The sequence below is a fragment of the Apis mellifera genome, linkage group LG1 (genome assembly GCF_003254395.2).
Source record: "Apis mellifera strain DH4 linkage group LG1, Amel_HAv3.1, whole genome shotgun sequence".
Taxonomy (NCBI): domain Eukaryota; kingdom Metazoa; phylum Arthropoda; class Insecta; order Hymenoptera; family Apidae; genus Apis; species Apis mellifera.
In genome coordinates this window covers 10,048,723-10,073,299 of record NC_037638.1, presented here as the reverse complement: position 1 = coordinate 10,073,299, position 24,577 = coordinate 10,048,723, and the positions used below count along the sequence as shown (strand labels likewise).

The following is a 24,577-nucleotide window of genomic DNA, read 5'->3' as shown; positions in this document are numbered from 1 at the left end:
ACGCCCCTCGAAAAAGGATCAATATTATGAGATGAGAGTTAACACCATTTAAACAATAAACTCTATCTTTTCTCTTTCTTTTGTAAAAATATTTGCTGAAATTCGCGCCCCTTTCGAAAAGGTTATTCCCTTTTTGCCCACCACTTTACTTTTCCTTCTACAACGCTTAATTAAAAATTTTCCATTGTTTCTAATTCTTTAAATTTATTAGTTTAGAAATGATAATTATTGTAAATCAACAATTGTTAATATTAGAATTATTTTACAATATTTTAATGTTTATAAGTTAACCTAAGTTAAAATTTTCTTGATTATTAATTATCATAAATGATAATCAATAATCAAACCTATTCTGAGTTAAGAACAAGCTAACTTATAAACATTAAAATATTAAATTTAAAATATCGTAAAATAACTCTAATATTAACAATTGAGACAAAAGAAAAAATATTCGATATATTTGTATTGATCGAAATAAGAGTTTTCTATCTAGTGCTATATAATCGATTCTCAGATTTTGCGAGAGCAGAAATTCTTCCTTTTCCATTCCATTCAATCAAATAAAATGCACAAAGAAAAATTTGGAAAATAGAAGAGGAAAGAGATCAAGAAGAAAAATAGAAAAAACGATCACTCGATAGAGTAATCCTTCTTTTTCCATTCCAATTATTTTCTAAATTTTTTTCCACTTCGATTGAGACTCAAAATGGAAGAGAAAAATGTCCACTACAATTTCCACTGACTTTCATTTTAATTTGATTTAACGCCTTCAACCATTCATATTTCATTATTATTATTTCACGAGATATTTCAATTTTTCTCGCTTTCCATTTTTTATTCCCCCCTTACCCTCCCCCTTCGACTCGTGATGTCCAATGAATAACTCACATTTTCAATATTCTTAAAACATTCGATCGATACTCTAAAATTTCTAATTCAAAAAACTGTAATCGAAGAATCGCTTCTTTTAACTCTCAAAATATAAATCACGAATGCTTAAAACCACTGATATCTTCAAATAAATTAAACCCTATCCAATTTTAATCATCTCCTATCCACTCGCAAATCGACTCGATTAAACACGACGAATTTCTAATCACAAGAGTCAATTTTACTTAATCCAGAAAAAAAACGAGCACTCGTTTCTCAATACATCCCAAATAGGAATCTCGATATTTCGGATCGTTAGTCCAAAAAAAAAAAAAAAAAAAAAAAAAGAAAGAAAGAAAGAAAGAAAAAAGTAAAAAAATTACCGGTTCAATTCAATTTCGATCGGTCAGGAGCGCACTTTTTCTCCTGGGTGGGTCGAGGGTCATTTTTCCGGCTCTTTTGTCGAGATTTCAGTCGACGAGGCTCGATTTTTGCCCCTGGCTTCTACCTTCCAGATTTTTACCATCGACACCACCACCATCCACTCTTCTCTTTTGTTCCACGCACGACCCCTTTCCTTGTTCCCCTTTTTTTTCTAAACCGTTCGACGAGCGGAAGGAAGAAAAAAAGAGGATCCTTGGTATGGTGATTGGACTTTACCAAGTGTACATACTCGCTGGACTCGAAATATCGCGCGTTAAACGATTTATCTTCCGAAGTCGAACGTGTTTAACGAGTTTTTTAACTCGGATACGAGACGATTCCGCGTTATTTCTCCACGTGGAGAAGGAAATTGTATTGTAAGCGTTTCCTGTTTCGAATCTACGATATTGGAAGATGAAATTTATTCGATCGAGTTTATCGGGACGCTTTTCATTGAATGTTACACCGGTTTAACAAAATTCTCCATGTATTTCGAATGGAATAATCGTGTATAAATTTTCGTTGTTTTTTGAAAAAAAAAAATAATCACGTTTTCACGCGTTATTGTTGTCGAAATGTATATCATCGTATCCGTTAAATAATTTTTATTTATCATACGATTGTCACGATAATTAAATAATTTATAATTATTTATACACGATTAATTAATTTATCAAATAATACAATATTCTTACGCGGAGCAGAGAATAACACGTCCGTATCGTTCGGTGTTCGGAACACGACTCCGTTAAATCGATATTTTGGATACGAATGACAATCGATTGTTGTCGTTTCTCGTGCCTCGATTCGTCCCGACATTCCGTATATCGTGTATAAATATTCGTAATGATATTTATTTAATCGAGAAATGATTCATATTTTTTATCTTTTTGACTCGACAATAAAATTAAATGCATATTGTTAAAATAAATCGTAAATAAAATTATATTTCGAAAAAGTTTTTTTCTTAAAATATAAGATAAATGTAGATTATTCTTTTTCTTTTTAATTTATATGTAATTTTGAATTATTTTTTCAATCCATGTAGATTAAAAAATTTGTTTTCTTTTATATTATCTTGTAAATTATTTAAAAAAATCTACTTGGATTAAAATTATAATCGTGTAATAATAATTGAACCGATGATAAAAATTGAAACAATTTTCATTGATTTATTAACAACATTTGGGTTATTTATTCGTCGTAACAACTAAATATTTATAAAATAGAATTTCTAACGAAAGATTATCCTTTAAATCTTCTCTCTTTTTGAGATTTGATAGTAATTATTTTTAAAAAAAATTGTTATTTTGAGAAGTTTGTTTCAAAATTTAATATTCCTTTCGTTTTTTAAAAATTATTTTCAATCAAATTGTATTTTCAATCTTACATTATTAATAAATTTCTTTAAAAAGAAATTTCTATAAAAAACAACAAATATATTTATTTGTTGAAAGAATAATAATATTCGAAAAATTTTTTTTTCTTTTAATTTTATGCCAAAGATTTTATCGAGAATGAAAAATAAAAATTCAAATTAAATTTTCTTTTAAACGAATATTCGGCAATATTTTTAAGGATATGGATAAACGATCGTGAAATTTTTAAGAGATGAGAAGAAGTGAAAAGAAAATTGAAAAATTCGGCGACTGGATGCACGCAAAATGTTTATTCACCGATAGTAAAGAAATTCAACGTATGATGCCTCTTATTCTATCTACTTTTATGGTTTGAGGAATATGCAGCTACCAATAAATGTTGTAAAATTTAAATAAACTTCTATATTTTTTATTACATCATTCAGTAAATTTCAATAGCTTCCAGAATGCAAATGTAATTTTTATGACATCGATATTACATTTTTCATGCCATGAAAAATTCATTACATATGACATTAATAAGATTCTTTTTTCTCTTTTCTTTTTTTAAAAAGAAATTTTGATTATATCAAAACATTTATTTCCTCATACAACACATATTATGGATATTATATCGCGAAAGATATTAAGTTATTTCGAAGCTTTTAAATAGCTTTTAAATAATATAATTTTCATGCACACTGGACATAAGAGCAAACGAGATTAATTATTCATCTCCAAGTATCAGTATCTTTTATATTATAACTTAAACTTTATAAACTTATTATATGAAAAACAAGAGAAAAACGCAGAATCATACACTATTCACTGCTCTCCTTGCTTTTCACATAATATTTTCAATCTTCACAATATCTTTAGAAATACCGATTTTTCGACATAAATAACTCATAATACCTTTTTCCAATTAATGCATTAAAAATAACATATAATAAAAAATTAAACTTTTCTGAAGAAACATTTTTTCCCATAATTCTTTCCTCTTCTTTCTTCAACAGATATTTCACTACAACTATTTCTTAGATAAAAACCATATACATAACAATACATTTTCATTCGTTTTTATAAACCTCGTCGCAGAATCATAACCTGATTCGTCCTCACCTTACAACTTCAATTTTCTTCACTAGGATCAAAAAAAAAAAAAAAAGAAAAAGAGACTCTCTACTCTGCTCCAATGGAACGAAGGAGAAACGGAACGAACTGGATAACGAGAGAATTGCATTACCGCAGATGCGGATGTACCATTTGATAAAACTCGCTCTCATAGATTCCGTGTTGCGCTTGCTAATCGCCTTTTATTACCGGTTGCGTTCGAAACGATCGCCCCCCCCCCCCCCTTGCACTTGCACGCTTTTCGATGACTTTGAACCCGGGTAAACTGATACGCAGGAGGAGGAATCACTTTGAATCAGAGTAACGAGAGATGGCGGTTCCCGCCCCTCTTTGAAACGCGATCCAAGCGAAGATATGCCGAGTCTAAAATGTCTTTCCGTTTGGAACGAGCGTTTCCTGGAGGGAGGGGGAAGAGAGAGATCGAAGGGAAGTTCCCTGCCTTTGACGGATTAACATTGTTTCCTCGACAAATAATTGTCTCACCTTGATTCGAATGCGTGAAAATTGATCTATATTCCCGTTGTTTGAAATGATGAAAGTGTCTATTAACGATTTTGATACTATATCTAATGACAAATTAATATGAGTTATCAATCTTAATAAGTTTGTATTAATAGTTGGAATTTGTTACTTGGAAAATTGTTACAATAGAGGAGAATACCAAAATTGATTAAAAGAATAAAAGGCTCTAAGAGGAAAAAATGGAGAAATAATTTTGAAATACTTCAATAATTTATCTTATTTTTCTGAACTTCAATAATTAGAGGTATGTTTGGCAAATATTTAACAAGTTTTTTTATAACGTTTGACAAAATGGCTCAAACAAGGGGATTAACTTTATCGCCCTTTTAACTTGGTTCAGTATCTTGTGGTAACAGCTTACGTGATCAAAGACGATAACATCAAATAATTCTAAATAATTAAATAGATCCGTAAACATCTCTTCACCCACGCAATGTACACAGAGCCGAGCCTAAGGTGCTTGGTTACAGGATAGAAACCAGCACCACTTCAACTTTAGTCAAGCCGAATATGTCAACCTTGTTCAATTTTAATTTTGTTTCTCAGTTTAATTCAATTCCCCAGAGTTAACGTGTAAGTCAACTTTTGCTTAACAGTTTCTAAAAATTTGTCAATTTATCTATGCAATTTCTCCTTTATGTTAAATTCACGTTTTTGAAATATATATTTTAATTCAAATAATAACTACTTTTGTATCACTTTTTTTTAAATTACAATATCAATTATTAATTATTATTGTTCAATTTATTTTCCAAAAAATTTTGAACAATTATCCTTTGATGAATTTTATTACAATTCATCAAGATATAAAAACTGTTTTCAATTAACGAATAACGATAATTGCAGGATTATATTTAAGCGAAACATTTTACAAGAAACTTTAACCAGCAATTTTATCACGTACATCTTTCACAAGATGATGATAGTTATAATCTTTAAGGGCGTCACTCTGCAAACTTTAATTCGCTATCGTTATTACTTCTACAACTTTTAAAATGTTTCGTACAACCACGTTTTACACCAATCTTTATAACTAGTTACCGAACTTTTCTTAAATCGAGAAACGTGTACCGATATTTCAGAAACTTGTAACTATCTCTCTTCCCCCTCATTTACATCCAATATTATTCCTTATATTAACCTCTCTGTCTTAACCTCTCTTTATTCATAACAACTCGCGTACATGTTAATTACTCGTCGAGTTTGTTAATTTCTTTCCTCTTTTTATTAAAAATAACAAACGTTAGGGAAACAATCCAGTTAAATATATTTCTCATCCCCACCCTCCACTCTCTATAGTATAATTTCTCATTTTATCGTGTTTCGCCATTCAAAATCAGTTCATTAAGATGGGCTGATAAGCGTTTAATAAAGTTACACTGGAAAGACCTTTTGTCATCTAACTCGATGTACGATCTGCATAATGAATATAAGAACAATCTGGTAAAAAGAAGAAGAAGAAGAAACTGAAAGATAAATTATAATAAATAACAACAGAGTGAAAAAAATAAAAGCGACTTGCATATAACAATCTTGCTTATCTCTCGTTATATTAACTGTAATTAGTGAAGATATAATTGCGCCTAATTACTGTCGACGGTTAATTAGCATAAGTTCGCTCGTAGGATTCGCGATATTTCTAACGCCATCAGCCTATAGTTGGAGGGAAACATTTATTCTCGAGTAAATTAGAGTCGTAAATGCGATGAGTGATCAACAACGTTGTAAAAGGAAAGTTTATAACTAAAAGGAAGGAGGAAGTAAACTCTGATATATTCTGGATATATAAATGGATATTCACGAATGAACTTGGAGGATGTTAGTTTAACTTTTGTTACACGTCTAGTTTGATTTTGCTATAAGTTCGAGAAAATTATGTTAATGTCAATCGAAAATTATAATAATGTTTCTATTGTTGACAAGTTGTGCTATTTGTTCGAATTTGTAACGATGATGAAAAATTATCGATTTGTATTACGTGTCTGGCAAAATTGGAATTGATTTATATTTGTTTGAACTTCTTGTTCATGCACTATTGATATGATCAATAATTCATCTCTACTATTTGCCTGAATAAATTAATACACTCAGTTTGATAATATATTATATCTGGAGAAATAAAATTTAAGTAAAAATATCATTTGTCAAAGTTGAGTTGAAATTAAGCAATAATGTGTAATAATAAATCTACAAATTTTGAACATTTCAATTATGTTAATTTGGATATTATTCATAGATGGAAAAAAATAATTATACGTGAGAGAAAGATGTTTTAAGATGAAACTTACCACGAACAAGATGCAATCCTCCACCGATGTTAGAGGTAACCTGAAACAGAAATAATTATTTGGTTAGTAAAATTTCCATACTTCATTGTTTCGTTCCTCAACGTTTTAAATTTCTTTAATTGCATTAAACAAATTTTATGCGCTTTTACATACATCCTGGAATGAACTAGATAGATAATTCTGACCTGAAAAGCTATGCAGCTCTCCATAGATTGTCATTAAATCCTACCATGGAGAACAAGGTTAGTCTAGTTTTTTATGCACATGAGAACTGTGTATCTGTTTCGTTGGAAGGGTATTGTTTTAATATATGAATCTGCGCATATGCAGAACGAGTGCAGAATATATATCAGAAAAAAATAGGTTAGATATGTTGGATCTATTTATCTTAATTATTTTTTCAATTATTTCTGTGATTAATTTTATATCATAAATGTTTGAAATATAAATAATTGTAGATATACTTAAGAAATTGATCTTAATAGATCTTAAAGTCTTTTATCATTTTAAGAATTTAAAATATAACAAGTAAATATAATTTCTTCTTACATTTTTAAAAAAATGTGTTGTTCATTAAAGATCCTCTTTACAATTAAATTAATAATAAAAGAAAAGAATCAAATAATATTTTTACTGGAAAAATAGTATAATATTTTATATTGGAATATCTTCTTGTTACAAAATTGATTTGCAATTGTGTTAACATTGAAAATAAACTTCATTATACAAATTATTCGGATAACATGATCATGCACCACTAATACCGCATGTATTATTAATTGAGAAATGATTTAAACAATTGATTTACATCTATTAATTAATTTCGTTAACGTAAAATCAATAATTTTATATCTTGTCCATCATAATGGACGATAATATTTAAAATGGTATCAGATATCACGACAGCAAAGAATCTAAATTTAAATCTAACGAACGTATCGACAAAGCAGACAAAAGACTGAATTAAACATAAAATATTGAAACATCATCTTCCCATATTTTTCAATAGGGTATGTACATGTGCACATGATCAACTTTTATAATCTTTGTTTGAATTATTCTTCCTTTAATATATCACATTTTCAGCGCAAATCGATAGGAAAATTCTGACGTGTCTCATATTCCTTAATGGAACAAAAAATTACTGTCACGGATGTCCAAACAGATTTTCTTTTTTTTTTTTTCATCAGAGAATATAACGATATGAAACGATACTCTGTAATGAACTTTGAACGGATTAATATTGTTTCATAATATATGCATTAAGAAGAAAAATGGAACGAAATTTCACGGTTTTTAACATTAAAACTATATTCAATGTGAAATTATGTTTAAAACATTTCTACAATTTTTCTACAATTTAATGAACTGAATTTATGAATTTATGAAAATCTACATTTTACTTGCAAATTCATTTGTTAAAAATTCTCAACTAGCCATTAAAGAATCCCAAAACTTATCAAATAAACATTTTATTTTCACTTATAATTCATTCTTATTTTTATTTCTACTTACATAATTTGAAATCATTCATTTAAATTTAAAAAATTCACAAACTTGAAAAAAATTAAGTTAGAATTTTCTAATCTGAAAAGATTCTTTTGTTTCTAAAATTTCTACAGAGATCAATAAAACAACAAAATACCAATAAAATTGTAAATAAATTTATACTATCTCTATATATATCTAAATGCATGATCTCGATATTTATTTTTCCCAGAAAGCATCGATGCAGCGCGGGACATTTGAATTTCATGCACAAGCGAAGGCCAAAGTGTGAAAGCAGCGCAGAGATACAGATATTATAAACACTTCGGGACGAGATGAATCTTTGGCGATCAACGTGACGGAAATCGTTAAAAACCAAGACAGAGAAAATCTATCGGGGATAAAAGAAAAGTGGATCGAAGGGAGGGATCGTTCGATTCTTGGAAAGTCGTTTAGCAAATACACTTTCGAGCTTTACTTTGCCCTCGATCGAGGAACTCCCTCCTCTCGCCGGATTGCGAGATGAGGATGGAAGAGCGTTCGAACCGGACTGGCCACTTTGCTCAACGAATTTTCCACCGTGAGTCGAGTAGTCGTTTCTCATTGTCCGTGCACGCAACTTCGAGGCCACGTTACATTTCCTTTACATTTACCATTACATCCCTGCAATACCATCAGACCGATAAGGGAAAAGTTTATTCAGTTGGATTTCGTGGTTTTTCGATTTTTCGAGATTACATTGAGTTGCATTCTCGAAGAACAGAGTTGTGCTCTGCAATATATTCGAGCGAACGTTATTTGAAAATAATTGTTTCAAATAAAGGCTATTTGATAAGTGAAGCGAGGTTATATTCTTTATTGATCAAAGAAATTCGAAAATTGTTTATTGGATACTAAAAATATTATCTTGGAAATAAATTTTTAACTCGATTATTCGAATTGCTTTAATTAACGAAGTAAGGAAGCATGATTTGAATTAAATTAAGCATCGAATTAAAATTCCAGATTTAATTATCGTTGAATGCTAATTGCTTTTATAAATTGTAAACGATTTCTTTCTAAATAATTTTAGCTATTGCGAAAATTGAAATTGAATTGAAGTTTAATTCAATCGAAACAACAATATTGTCTTTTAGTGAATTGTAAATAATTTATTAATCCTATTCCTAAGTTTAAATATCGTGATTTATCATGATGAATTTCAAAATCCTCTAAATCCTTCATTAAACTAATAAACAAAAATATAAAGTAAAATTATTTATTCCAAAAATTTCTTTCTTTCAAGATAAAACTTACCCCTCGATATTCCCTAATTATTAGAAAATCTTTCTCGTACAAAAAAAAAAAAGGAAAGACGCAGAACAACCTTATTAGAACGTCGATCCATCCTTTTAAAATTCTTATTTAAAATTCCATACCCTCGTTCCTCCACAATTACTTCTTCTCCCTCTTTATTTTCACACCTAGTATTTCTCATTTAAATGATAAACAGCGCTACGCGGTTTTAAACGAACGCGCATAAATAATGCAAAGGTTTCTGGGATTCCGGAATACCGAGAACAGGCAGAGAGAGAGAAAAAAGAAAAATGGGGGAAAAAAATCCGGGAATCATAATGCACGTGTACGATATATCGCGGAAATTCTGCATCTGCGACACGCATGTGAATCCAACTTGCGATACGTGCCTAACGAAATCCCTATCGTATTTGTTCGAATCAATGCACGGTACAGAAATTGTTCCCGTCCTATTCAGTCGAGGAAACTTGGATGAGAAGTAGGAAAGCGCGGGAGTAAGTTTATTTTTGTTTCACGTACACACTTGTGTGATACCACTAAAATAACGAGGCACGAAAAATTCTTTATTTCGATTGCTTTAGTCGTGTTGTAGATTTTTCTTTAAATGAAAATTTACGTCTGATCGTGACTTTCTTTTTTAGAAAAATGATTGTTATGAGAATTATTATTATCTGATCGTGATTTTCTTTTTTAGAAAAATGATTGTTATAAGAATTATTACATTTGGAAATTTCACATTGTGATTTAGAAAGATTGCTTTTTTAATTAATTAATAAAATAAAATAACGAGGCATGAAAAATTTCTTATTTCGATTGCTTTAGTCGTGTTAGATTTTTTTTTTTAATGAAAATTTACGTCTGATCGTGACTTTCTTTTTTAGAAAAATGATTGTTATAAGAATTATTACATTTGGAAATTTCACATTGTGATTTAGAAAGATTGCTTTTTTAATTTAAGAATCATTATTTTATAAATTCATTTGAATCGAAGAAATGGATTGACATATAACAATGGAAGAATTTTTGTGAAAGGTATGTAGTTGTTATATTAAAGTGTAATATTTATTCTTAACTGTTCGTGGTACGTTTCAATTCTTGTTACGAATATAAATGGAAGTAGTACAACTAAGGCTTCATTTATCATTCTCTTTTCTCATTCATTTTGCATTCATTGGATTAAATGTAATTCTCTGGAATAAGAAAAAGCGATTATGATTCGAGGAGATATTTCTTCACATGCTTGATATTTGAAATAGCTACAAAATGTAACTATATATTCAATACAATGTTAAAATATGAAGGAAGAATAAAAAATATTTTGTTGATTATTAACAATTGAAAATCTAACAAAATATAATATGCTTTATATATTTTTCAAAAAATTTTTTCTAGCAATATTGCACATGATTCTAATATTTATATCTAACTTGAACATTATTTAATTGCTTCTATCATTAATCTTTTAAAAAATTATATATATTTATATTCATTAACTAGTTTTTCACTAATATGAAATTTTTCTTACCAAATTTTTACTGTAATTTATTGATATCGCAATATTAACATCAAGACTATAACATGTAAACTGCAAATATAACTATATTATCAAATAACCTGCCTTAATGTCTTAATTAAGAACAAGCTCCCCTCTATCTCAGCCTTTGCTATCTCTGGAGTGCTCAAACTAAATGCAATTCAGTAGTCGAGGTCAGCGAGAACTGAGATTCCCATGTACATCTAACTCAGAACGCATTAATCATAGCTTTCACGATATCCTCAGTATCCTTGGGGTAAAATAAATATTACAAAATAATATATTTTTATAAAAAAAAAAGAAAATAAAAATATCTTTTCAATCAATGAATTCTAAAATTATAAAAACCAAAATTAAAAATCATAGAAGATATATTTACATTGCAACATGTCTTAATCTTATTGTTTCATAATCTTCTGAATTTATCCTGAAATTTATTAACAATATACATTATTTTTGTTAATAATGAACTACAACAATGACATTTCTTAAATCTATAAATTAGAAAATACTTTTTTCTTTTCTTCAAAGATGTATAGAATAAAAGATGTGAATTCATCATTTTGATCAATAAATTTCTTTGAAAAAAATTAAGTTAAGCCTAATCTATTCATGCTAAACCTCGTCAACAAAAAATTATAACTTTCTTTTGAAATAATCCTCTCATAAAATTTTTTTATTTCTTGCAGATAATCAGAGAGAGGAAGATCTTTAATCTCTGTCTCACATTCCAGGAGAAATACTTCACATTTCCTACGTTCCAACACGTGTCGATTGTTCAGATAAAGTTCTCTTCATCACATTAGTATCACCTTTATATAGCAAGCAATATCGTAGTATTTGAAATATTGTATATCATAATGACATTATTAGATTAATCTTTCGTATGTTTTTAGACCATTGAAATATTGGAGATACATTAAATTGATACATTAAATCTACTTTTAAATTCAAAATTAATGTATGAATCCATTGACGTGATGGAATAATATAATTAAATTTCTTCAATCAGTTTCCAAATGAAAGATATGATTAACAATTTGTATCCAAGATTAACAAATGAATCTAATAACATCGATCGATTAAAATTGATTAAATTTTGGAATCGAGAGAATTTTATTGATCCGTTTACGTTTCTAAAAGTAAATCTAAAGATGTGGATCTTGCAATTTCGATAATCGATTATACCACTGTACGATCTAAGTCTCTTTCAAAAATATCATTCCAGCTATTAAGTCTAAGAAGAATGCAAGAAAAATCCCTGTGATTGCAAGCTTAAGTTACAATCGTGAACAGTATTACGTCCTAAGCTTGACCATTTCGTCCCTTTGACCACTAATGGAAACGATCTTTTCATTTCCTCGTAGAAATTACCACAATTACGCGAATCTATCTCCATCTTTGGCTGATATGAATACAAATTTAATCTGAAATAAAATAGAAATGCTTTGTTATATCATCAAAGAAAAAGATTTTCAGACTTCATTATTTATAGAATTAACTGTGTTAAAATGTTTATTATTGTCTAATTATAATATAAATATATTACTTATTTGACAATTAGTGATCATATATATTCAATTTGACTAATTGATACTATTCTACAAAACAATTACTCTATATTATATTTAATTCAGTCTGACAGATCAATTCTTCATCTTTGCTACTTTAAATCAAATTATTCTCTGGCTATATTATATATATAACTTTATTTTCCCCCACTTATTTAACGATTTTTGAAATTTCCTATAAACAACACAATTTGCTTCATTGATTAAAGGATTTCCAAAAGATCTGCCCGAATTCCTGAATACTCCCTTTATACAATCCTGTCAACGGAATTATCCCCATCCACGGAACAGAATTCCAGCAGAATTTCAAAGTAAATCCTAGAGTGGGTTATCTTCCCTGTTTCGCCCTAAAATTCCCTTTGTCGGTATTTTCCACGCATCTTGCGTGCGATTAAATTATTCGAACATGCCTGTGGTATGGATCGATGAATGGGCTTCAATTTTCCACGCTCGCGAAATTGTTGGTGTGCGTGCGTCGATGAAAAATAGTCTTGTAACAGGCAGGGAACAACGGTTGACAAATGCAATGCCAAGAGTATCGATCGATCGTTGATCATTGAACGATACCGCACCGCGCGTTAAAATCAAACACGCGCGAGGAGGACACGTTTGTTTGATACGGGGATATGATTGTAAATTAAACGCAATTATCGTCTATATCTGTTGGCGAATTTTTGATTCATTTCACGCGATGGTAGATGGCCGACAATTATCGTCACGCGACCTCCATTTTCGCCACACCTTTATAATTTAACGGAGGATACGGGAGAATAGATTAGTAAATCATCGATTCTTATCTCAAGCATGCCTCGATTGTTCGACGTTCTTTTCAAAAAAGGATAATCTCTTATGCGAACATTTTCGTATAATTTTCCCCTTCATAAAACTGTGTTAATCTCGTCTCGCTATATATTTTGTTCGTTAATAATGATTCAGTTTGGTAAACGAGGAAGAGGGACAAACATTGTTTATCGTGTTTATCGCGTTTTAACAAATATTGATTATTATGGAATAGGCGGAAGGTTTGCGGCCCATCGACGACATTTATTTACGATTAAAGCTCGTTGATAATTATGCAAACTCGTTAACTCTAATGATCAATATTCTGCCAACATGATGGCTTTTACGCAATATGATTTGTACGACTTGGTAATTTTAAATATGAGTGGAATTTTTTTCTTGTAATAACAAATATTGCAATTTCGTTTTGATTTAGAAAATTAAGGATTAATAAATAGATTCAGTATAGAAATGTAATAATACAAGTGCAAAAAGTATATGAAATTTGAATTATGTATTAAAGAGGATTGTAAAAAAATGTATGTATTTGTTATTTGTAAGAAAAAAGGAAAATTTCTCAAATTAAAATATCTAATCTATCTATAAAAATTAAATAATATTTGAAATACAAGTCTCTATCTCGCCAGCTATAAAAAATGAATCTCAGTGAATGTTAAAAGTTTCACGAAATGGCAATCGTCTAATTTTCCATGAAAATTTTATTAACAGCATCATAGAATTAAGCAGGCATGCTGTTATTTCTATACTGAATCGAAAGATCGGAAGAACGACGTCAATTTCCGCCGGAACTAAATTCCATATCGATGAGCAACGCCAATTGGATTGGACATTAAGATTTTTTGCAGAGATTGAAGAAAAATTTAACTTATATGAATTATAAATAAGGTAAATGAAATAATATGATAATTGATGAATTTTTCTTTGAATACATAATTTTTTTTAAATTTTAAACATTACTTTGTTTCACAATAATCTGCGATTATCTATTATGCTGTTAAAATTATAGATTTAAAAAAATGATACGATATGGACTTAAAAAAAATCGTAAAAATTCTAAATATTCGAATATTCTCTGAAGTAAAATTTAATTTTTATTTTATTTCTATGTCTAATTAAAAAAATTAAAACGGAAAACTATCCTATCGTACATTTCAATATTAAGATTTTTCAAAATGTAGTAAAATATTTATATTCTCTTTAAAAATCGAAAAACACAAAAGCTACTATTAAAAATAAAAATTGAAACTTATTTACAAGTTACAAATGATCGTCTCATTCTACCTCATTAACCAAACTTAAATAGACTTATAATTTAACAAATTATTTTTGCATATCAATATTCTAACATTCTAATATTCCCGCCTCTAAAATCGTTTCTCTCAAAATGATGAAAAAATATTTTATAATTAAAAAACTAAACATTACCCACGTATCAAAAAAATATTTTGCCTTCCCTCCCCACATCGACGTTCTCCCGTATCAATGAAATTTTCCAACTCCTAAAATGGCGATCAGTACCAGTGCCCGTTGGCTCAACTAATTCGGCCATGTAAATACAATATTGGCTGATCGCCTCGCAACCCCCTCGGGATTCCAACGAACCGTTACACGATTCGACCCCATTTTCCATCCCCCTGTTCTTCGACCAATCCTTTCCACCGATAATGTTGCATCGAGGAATATCGCCATCGGAACGTTGTATCGGTTTACTTTAATGTCCCTGGACATCGGATGGATTTTCCATTGTCCACCATCGGTTAATTGGTTCTTGCTGTTCTCCTTCTTTTCTGATAAAAGAAAACACACAGTTGACAAGGGATAAAGTTATCGATATTCCGTTATCGTACAACGTCCACCGAAATATTGATGAATCCACCTTGAGAAGAATAAAATGGGAAATGTAGAATAGCACGAGACTTCATTTTCGAAAAAATCGATGTTTCAAATTTTATCCACTGAATGTGTGTATATATATATGTATATAATACATTGGTTGGTACATTTCCGTAGACTAGTTTCCTGTAGACTAGTGTGTATTTATGAACGCTAGCAATTTCAGTTTAGCAGAAAAAACGAGGAGTTGCGATATTGTATCCAAGTTTTAGAATAGCAAAGAAAATTTTTTTGACCGAAAAGAAAATATTTTTAATTTCGTCCAATTTCAAAAGCAAGCAGAGAACAATTTTTCAAAGAAAATATTTTTATTTCATTCAATTTTTAGAATACTGAAGTATAATTTTTTTTTTTCTCGTAAAAATTTTATCGTTCGCTTTTAAATATAAAAGCGAAAATCTAATGCAAGAAATTTGAAACGTAAACGTAGAATTGTATTTTGGGGAAAATTTCAAGATCTATTTATTTGAAAATAAAGTTTTGAGAAAAAGAGAAAATGTTATTCGCGGAATTTCGAGATATTTTTTACTAGACGATTTTCGATACGAATGAAATTGTAATTGTACGAAAGGAAATATGCGAATTTTTATAAAATATTTATAAAAGAAATAATTTTCTTCGATTAAATCATTCTTTATTCTACTTATCCTAATACCTTTTCATTTTCTTCCACGATTATTGTATCCTTTGAAATTGTATATTTTTCAAAAATTGTTTCCTTCATTCCAGCACTTTAAACTTTGTCATAAGCTACATTGTACATGTACCCATTCCACTTAAAATAGTCGCTTTAAGCTTCCACTCACCACGCACTAACCACTCTTGAGCATACACTCTACACACGTGCAAACTTATAATAGTTGTGTAGCTATTTTACGAGCGTACCGTGTATTCCTGATATCCTGACGATTTTGAAGTCGAAACTTTACTACGAAATATATTTTTGCGAATATTATACCAATAATTTTTTAAGTATTGTTAAAATTATTATATCGAATAATGTCTGTAACGATCTTAATTCGCCTGATATAATTTGCCTGAGAATAACAATATGTTAATTATCTGTAAAGTTTTAATTTGTAAACACTATGATATGTAGGGACACATCTTAACATTGAAACTAATAAACTAACTTCGAAATTTATCAGCTAACAATTTTATAAAAAGTACATATTCCCACGATTACATCATTCAACAGGGTAACAATATAATACGAACGTAACAATTGCAAATATTTTATCTTCCTATTCGTTAGATGGAAGATAATTCGATTCAAGTGATATTGGCATTATCTCAAGAAACGACAACAGACAGGTACAAACCTAATTTCTTCACGCTGTGAAGAGAACGCCCTCGGCTTCCCACGTAATGAAAATTTGCATGGACAAATTGTGCCCCCTCCTCCCTCTTCTTCGGGATTAAGAAGCATAAACAAGCGACGCCTTAAAAAAGCTCGACCGTAAAAACACTCGCGGAACGTCGTCAATATTTCCCTATCGACGACGATAATATTAAACGGCATTATTTTCTCGATCAACGAACAGTGAACTCTTCTGAGAAATCTATTCTCGAGATTCTTTAACGTCACACGCGATCAAGGGAACACGTTTATTTTTTTTTACACAAAAATCACACGACAACGCGATAGAATACGAACCGCGTCGACGAGGCTAATGTCGACCACGCCATAGCTCGCCAATGACTGAGAATATAAGGACTTTGTCCCGACATTTCACACACTCTTTGTTTATAGCTCCTCGTTTTTGCATTGTGTAGAACCGTCGCTGCTTGGAGAATCGTTCGTGTAATCGTGGAAAGTTTTTGCGCGTTCGTTCCGATCAAAATATTTTGTTTGATAGAATTATTCGTCGTATCTATATTTATTTATTACTTTATTGTTATATAGAATGAAATTGAGTAATATGATTGCTTCAAGTAAATTGCTTTAAAAATTTGCGTTATAATATTGTACGCCCTGATATTTTTTGCAAGAGGGTGTAAAAGGAACGTAGAAAGATCGATCAAGCTTATTATATATTTAACTGTAATGATATGGAAGGAAATAGCTTGCAACATTTTGTTAGAGTATATCAATCTTAAGTGTTCTCGTTTCTAATTAGATTCTTATCTCTCGGAAAAATAATGGTAATTTCACTATTCTTATAAAAATTAACCTCGAAAAGTTTGATTATCTTTGCGTACGTTGAAAAAATATCGATTAAAACTTATTCGTCGAATTATAATTAAATTTAAATTTAATGAGACGAATATGTTAATATCCTGTTTCCTTCTAATTAAATCGTTGATATTGCTTTTAACGAAGAAACAGATAGCATTTTTTTTCCAATGCAAAAGGAAGATAAAGCGTGGTGAACAATTATGATAATGAAAGTTCTATCAGTGTCGCGTTGTTATCATATAAATTTTTGATTTGTGAATTTGTGATGAATATTTGCCACAGCATTAATATCCATCCTTTTCCTCCTGTCCAGGGGGAAACGCGACATTTATCAGATTTTCCCCGCAAATGGACCAATTACACTTGTTGTCACAATCGGAATTTGATTCGGATAAACTCGCGCCACCTGTTTCAATCTGATAGTTAACCCCTATCATTGGCGCAACTAATTTGACCATGTGAATAGGATATTGGTTTCGCGCATCCACGTCCACAGGGATGCTGTAAACTTATCCAAATGCAATCCATTTCTAACTTTCTCCTTCGTTCATTAAATCTTCTCTTAGGTGGATTATTCTGGTTTAATATCATTAACGGAGTAGAGTTTTGATTTATGAATATCGTGATTGAATACAATGAAACTTGTATCGTATTCTTGATCCTTAAATCTTGATCCTAAAAACAGATGAAATTTTCGAAATTTTTTTATTTGTTTTTCCCATCATTCTGAAAATTTCGAATATTGTGTTCTTATTTTAGCAAATGAATAGAGGTAAAGGGAAGAAAGAAATTGAAAATGGATCAATCAGATTATCACAACATAATGTTTAAGAAATAATTCAAAGATTATTTTAAACAATACCAAAAGAAATGAAATGTGATATAAGAAAATCTAATGTGGAAAAAGATAAAATCAATGATAATTTTAGAAAGATTTAAGAAATGAAACGAGACTGATTGAAGTAACGAAACAGATCTCTTAATTGGAATTATAATTTTTACATAAGTTAATTTTTTTTAAAACAAGAATAAGAAATAGTTACTTAGTGATAAATCTAAAATAATAATACAACAAAAATTCATTTCTCTACACAATTTCCAATTTATATATCCAACTGATCATCGACTCTTGATAGATAACCCCATCTCCTTATTGCTTTTCAACTGCACAAGAATAATTCGAGTGTAAAACAACGGAGGGAAGAGAACGGAGGGAAAACTAGAAAATAAACGTTGGGATCCGGGTCGAAGTTACAAAGTCTGTGAGCCGTGAGGCGTTCAAAGGAAGCACATAAATCCAAAGACACAAATGATTCGTTCTCAAGTGATCTTATTCTCCCTGTTCGGTCCCATTCTTTTTGCTTCCCTCCTTGGCGTGGCGAGCCAAGGGATAAAATTTCTTTTCTCCAACGACATTCCTTTTTTTTTATTCCTTTCCGCGAAACGAAACAAAAATCCACGATTTCACCAACGCGTAAACAGCGATGACAGGATGAATCCCTGAATCTCAACGTAGACGATATTCCGCGGTGTATTTCAAGATTAAGAGCTTTCATCTCGATAGAGAGGGAAGGGTAAAGATTGTCGAAAGGCGGAGGAAAAGAGGAGCTGGCGCAGAGGAGAGGCCGCGAAGAATAGATGTAAGCGTTGCAGAAAGGTTTTAAGGGGCCAGCCAAGTGGGGACTGCAACGAGGGAGCTTCGAGAGGGACTTATCTTTCTTGGTGTTTGAACTCGGGAAGGGCAAGTAGCTTAGAAGATTTAAAGATCCCTTGGTAGTGAAAAATTCACGGAAACGTCGAACTTTGTGCTGGAAGTTTTTCAATTGTTATGCAATACCGAAGGTATTTTGCAAATGTTGGAGAAAGTTTCTTTTAAATGAAATTATTCATAGAAAATATTGTTATAGAAACGAATCTTGGTGGTTCTTTTTTCTTGAATTACTAATCTTCTTCTTTTTATTTTCTGTTATTTAAATTAATCTTATATTTATCCATCCTAGTTTTAATCTGTTTCATACCAACTATGTCTGGTAAAATAACTATTCAATACAACTTTGAAATTATTCTCTGTATAACAACTAAATATTAAGAAATTTTTATATTATTCTATTCTTTAATTTTAAAACAGAGGATTATAAATATATATCACATTTTGATAGATTAAGAATTAAAAAGAAGCATATTTAATAAAACTTTACTTTTATAAGAAATGCATCACTAAATAATATTCATCTTCAATGATACATAAATTAGATAATAAAGTATAATAATTAGTATTATTACTTAGTATTTTTTACTTAGAATCCTGAATTTTTATCTTCATTAAAAGAATGAATCTAGAAAATCTCACTGAATTTCTCAAACAAATTTTCATTGATCTGGATTTCTCTTAATTTTTGATTCAGAGGAGTAGATAATAGATTAATTTTTATCGAGATGGAAGAGAAAAAGTACGAAACACGGTCGTGCACAAAAGAATATAATAGCCAACACGAACTCGAAGATCCCTTCACTCGTGAAGGGTTTGTTTTAAAGAAGCTTTCAGCTTTATTAATGCTGGCGCTAATTTTCACCAGCCCTCTCTCTGTCTCTTTTATAGTTATCCATCGCCTTTCAACAGCCTCTGGCACACTCCACGTCCCACTGTCTTACGTTGCGAGAAAACGTTGTTCCCTTTTTCGTCGATGCTCAGTTTTTTTCGTTTTCTCGTCTGAATTAGGTCAGCCATAAAAATGTTTCCATTTACTTTATCATGAAACGTGCAGACGTGCAATTATCAATCACAGATATTCTCGCTGATTGCGTACTATCAATTTTTCATTAATTTATTACTTATTGTATTTATTTGAACGTATTTGTTGAATAATTAAATTTATTTTTCTTCTGGATTAAATATGAATTTTAACAAATATATATGTATCTAATAATTATATAATGTAACCAGAGAGAATTTACCACATTTAATTCATCAAAATACTTTCATCTATATACTTGATCAGACAAATAAAATCTAACATACTAAATCCTGCATCATCGTTTCCAGTTAACATTTAAAAAGAAGTTAAGACGCAATTTGCCAGAGAATGAGAAGGGTGGATTCGTTTAATTCCCTTTTAAATTTTATACCTCCTCGTCGTATCCCTTCCTCATTTAAGAGACACGTTGATTTTCGTAACGCGAACTAACGCGTTTTACGCGACCTGGTTAATTGAGCGCAAAAGAGCACAATGGCAAACGAAGTCACATTCAACGTATCAATGTAATGTTAAAATAAAGAGAGTAGAATTTTCTCGATATTTTAATTACCTCTCTCTCTCTCTTTCTGTCTTCCATCAAGAGGACAAATGGTGCAGAAATAAAAATGTAAGAACGAAAGATATAAAAGGGAACCGGAGAGCTTTGATGAAAAGATCGTTGACTCGAAAATTTTCATCAGTCCATGCTCCTTTTGTGCGCGAAACAACGTTGTAACAGAAACGTGAAACAATGTTGTAAGATCGAAAAACTATCGGCTTGTTATTTTTTGATCATAGAGGAATTTAAAGATGTGTAAAATTTCGTTTAAAAAAAAGATTATAATAATAAAATTTATAGGGATTTGGTTAAGTTAGATTAAGTAAGATTATGATTATCTTTTTTTTAAGAAGTTGATAAAAAGTTGATAAAAATTTAAAGAAAAAAGAAATAAATTTTTTAAAAGTTAGATTAGAAGTTATCTTCTTTCTCATTTGCTACTTTTGCAAGTGGATGAGAAATATTATTCTCTCTTTGTATATTTCGAAGGAAGAAACGGAAGTAAAGATAATATTAAAGTACGAGAAGTTTTGCAAACCATCTTGGGAAAGTACAATTTCAGCAAGAACGATTATAGTTGTCTAACTGTTTGCCCATGAAACTTTTTAATGTTATCGTGTGAAAATATATATATTTTTTTATTGAATTTCATCTTATCTTATCGGATTATAAATATTTGTTTCACAATTTCAAGTTTAAATAGTTTTCATTAATATGAACAAAGTGTTACGAAATTAATAAAAAATGTCAAATATATTTATTATGAAATTTTAATTCTAAAACTTTGCAAAACAAAAATTCAAAAGAATACATCGAAAGAAAGATATATCATCTCTTTTCAACTCCTTTCCTTGAAAGAAGATATCTTGAAAGAAGAACTTTAAAACGTATGTAAGTAACGTATTAATGTTATTAATTAAAAGAAAATAAAAATAATATCGTTATTATTATTATTATACAAAGTTTGTATTATATTTTCATTTCAAACTCGAGTATAATTATCCGAAACACTTCGAAGAATGTCCAACTACGTCCAACAAACCATGATTCCACACCAAAGTCAAGTCTCCCCAAACTATCTCCCTATATAGTAACATAGTTTACATTCGGTTAACCAGGTGGCGCCAGCGCACAGCGTCATATAGGGCCAAGTATTTCCACCCGTAAAAGTGTCCAGTTTTTGAGCATTCCTTATTTTTTTACGAGCGTATCTTCATGTGACGATCACACGGGGAAGCAACACCGCGAAATTGAAGCCATCCTCACGTGAGCAACGTGATCGTGGCTACAACATGGATACAACAAGCGTTCCGCGGATATCGCGATGAAACTCGATCGAAAAGCGTTCGAGCGTACCAGATACCGATCAGGGGAAAAAGTGTCAGGGAAGACGGAGAAAGGGGGAGAGATAAAATTGCCGAGGGAAAGGGAGAAAAAAAATCAGCTATAAAAATGGCGAGGTGTCTCTTAACCGTGAGTACCGCTATTTATCTCGAAGCACCTATGGTGTTCTCGATATTACGAGAGCATGCATCGCGATCGATGGTTCGGAAAATCCATTTTGAGGCGTGGTATGGTTAATGGTTTGTTTCGCGCGTGAAACATTGAGACAGAGTGGATGATGACGCGTGATAATATGTGAAATGATAAATTAGACAGAGAAGATTAGCAGAGAGGAGTAAAGAAAGTTTAAATGTTAATTAAATTTCTTTGTCATAACAGTGAAATATTATAGTTTTAGATTTTAGACGTTTAATGTTTAAATAAATTGAAGAAATTTAAAGGATAAAATAATTCTTAAAGAAAATCTGCAATAATCAAAGTGAAAATTAAATTATTCCATTAGAAGAGGAATTTTTTATAATCTGTTCATTAAAAATTTTCTTATCTTTTTAATATCTCTTTTCTCACGTATTGTAATATTAAATCCCATGACTTTTAAACGTGATTCTATTTTCAAGCTATATATATATATTTTCCTAGTAATTTCTATTAATACTTACACGTGATTATACATCAAAAAGTATCAAAGCAAAGTAAACAGATTATCTTTTAAACCTTAAAGTTTATTTAACGTTTGTTTCAAGCTTGGTAAAGATAAGTTTTACTTGTAACGATTACACTTCAGAACATGCAACCGAGCAAACAGGCATGGAGAAAGACTCGCCATGCGCAAGTTGACTTTTCCTATGCTTTCAAAGTGTCTACTTTTTACAACCAGTGGTAACGTGGACCGTTAAAACGTAATGCTGTTGCCCTTTTCGTTGGTCGAGTCTCGTAACAACGGAAAAACGTGCCTTTACATCTGATCACGATCTGCTTTTTCGATCGTAATTTCTGCTTATGGCTTAAACTCTATCGAAATATTCTTTACACCGTCTCAAAAATATCTTTGATACTTTTTCAAAGGATTAAATGAGGCGGTTTGCGTGAGATATTTTCTGTTTTATGTTGTTACCTCGAGTAGATTATTTGAGAGTATTAGAAAATATTGAACACTGGTTTTATTACGAGATTTATTTTAAATATATTGGAAGTTGGAACAGAAAATAATCAATGGAATATTGGTGTCGTTCGATGACTTGTTAATGTGATACATTATTTATTATTAATTATTATTTAATCGTTATTCATTAATCAATTTAATTCACGTTTTCGTGAGATCTTGCTAATTCAAATAAATCGCCACTATTCTTAATTAATATTAACCAATTATCTACGACTAATAAAAAAAAATTCGTAATATTTTTTTTCCAGTTCAAAGTATTCGAGATTCCAAGTATTACTTGAAATATTAAAATATTATACAAAAAAAAAAAAGGAATGTAATAAAATATTTTTAAATGACTTGGAAATAAAAAATTATTAGCGCGAGGAATTTAACGGAATTTTACCGTGCAGTACGAGTTGAATTTTTTCAATTACATAAATTGAATGTAATAAATTCTTTTTGCAGCTAGAGATTATGTTTAATCTCTCGTGTAAAAATTTCTCGTGTTCGATACCGTTTGTTAAGTATGCCATGAATCCTGACCGACACGGACACGATTCTGCAAATTGCACGCAATATAGATTGGACAAACCGTGGCTAATGGTTTTAACCCCGGACAAACATTCGCGGAAAGAGGTTAACAGAGGATTAAAGGACACAAATTATAAAAATCAGAATGAATTGCCCCAAGTCGCACGATATAAATGTTACTACCTGTTATATAATCCCGGATGAAAGGATACAACGATAAAATGTTTGCAAGAACATTGGTGCCTATTACTACACGTTCAGATTATTTTCATCATTATTACGCTACGAAAAAATTGAATCGAAGAAACTTTACGCGCAATGACAAAATATCGAATTATAAAAATTTATATTGTTTGTAACAGATTTATCGAAACTAGATAAACATTTTAAGAAAAATCGGATTACTTTTTTTAAATATAATTCATTTCACTTGATAATTTAAATTTCACGATTTATTTTATTCACTTTCAATAAAAGGATATGATATATATATTTTTTATATTTTAAATTTAATAAATAAGAAATTTCACACGAAATTCATGGTGTAATTCAAAATATCGTAAATTGATAAATTATTAGATACTCGAAGATCCCAAATATATTTTAAACAGCATCCCTTAATTCTTTCTTCTAAAAATACAACAAACTCCTGGAAGACTGTGCGAATCCATATAAATCTAGAACTCTACAAACTCTTGAAAACAAATTGCATTGGTTCTGTCATCGAATGTGATGTCGTTTGAAGTGGTTACCCATGATATCCAAATCTCCGTATTCGATTCCATTCTCGTCGAAAGTACAAAGGTTACAAGTTTCAATCGTCCAGTCGAGAGAGAGAGAGAGAGAGAGAGAGAGAGAGAGAGAGAGAGAGAGAGAGAGAGAGAGAGAGAGAGAGAGAGAAAGT

General features: G+C 30.3%; 1 protein-coding gene across 13 annotated transcripts in view; it reads right to left on the bottom strand.

Annotated features, from left to right (window-relative positions):
* LOC412813 (zwei Ig domain protein zig-8) overlaps positions 1–24,577 on the bottom strand; it is a 244,744-nt gene that overhangs the window by 111,133 nt on the left and 109,034 nt on the right. For all 13 annotated transcript variants that reach the window (XM_016916998.2, XM_026441042.1, XM_016917010.2 and 10 more), the window contains one exon: positions 6,596–6,635. The gene's annotated coding sequence lies outside the window, so the exon portion shown is untranslated. The remainder of the gene's footprint in view (positions 1–6,595; positions 6,636–24,577) is intronic.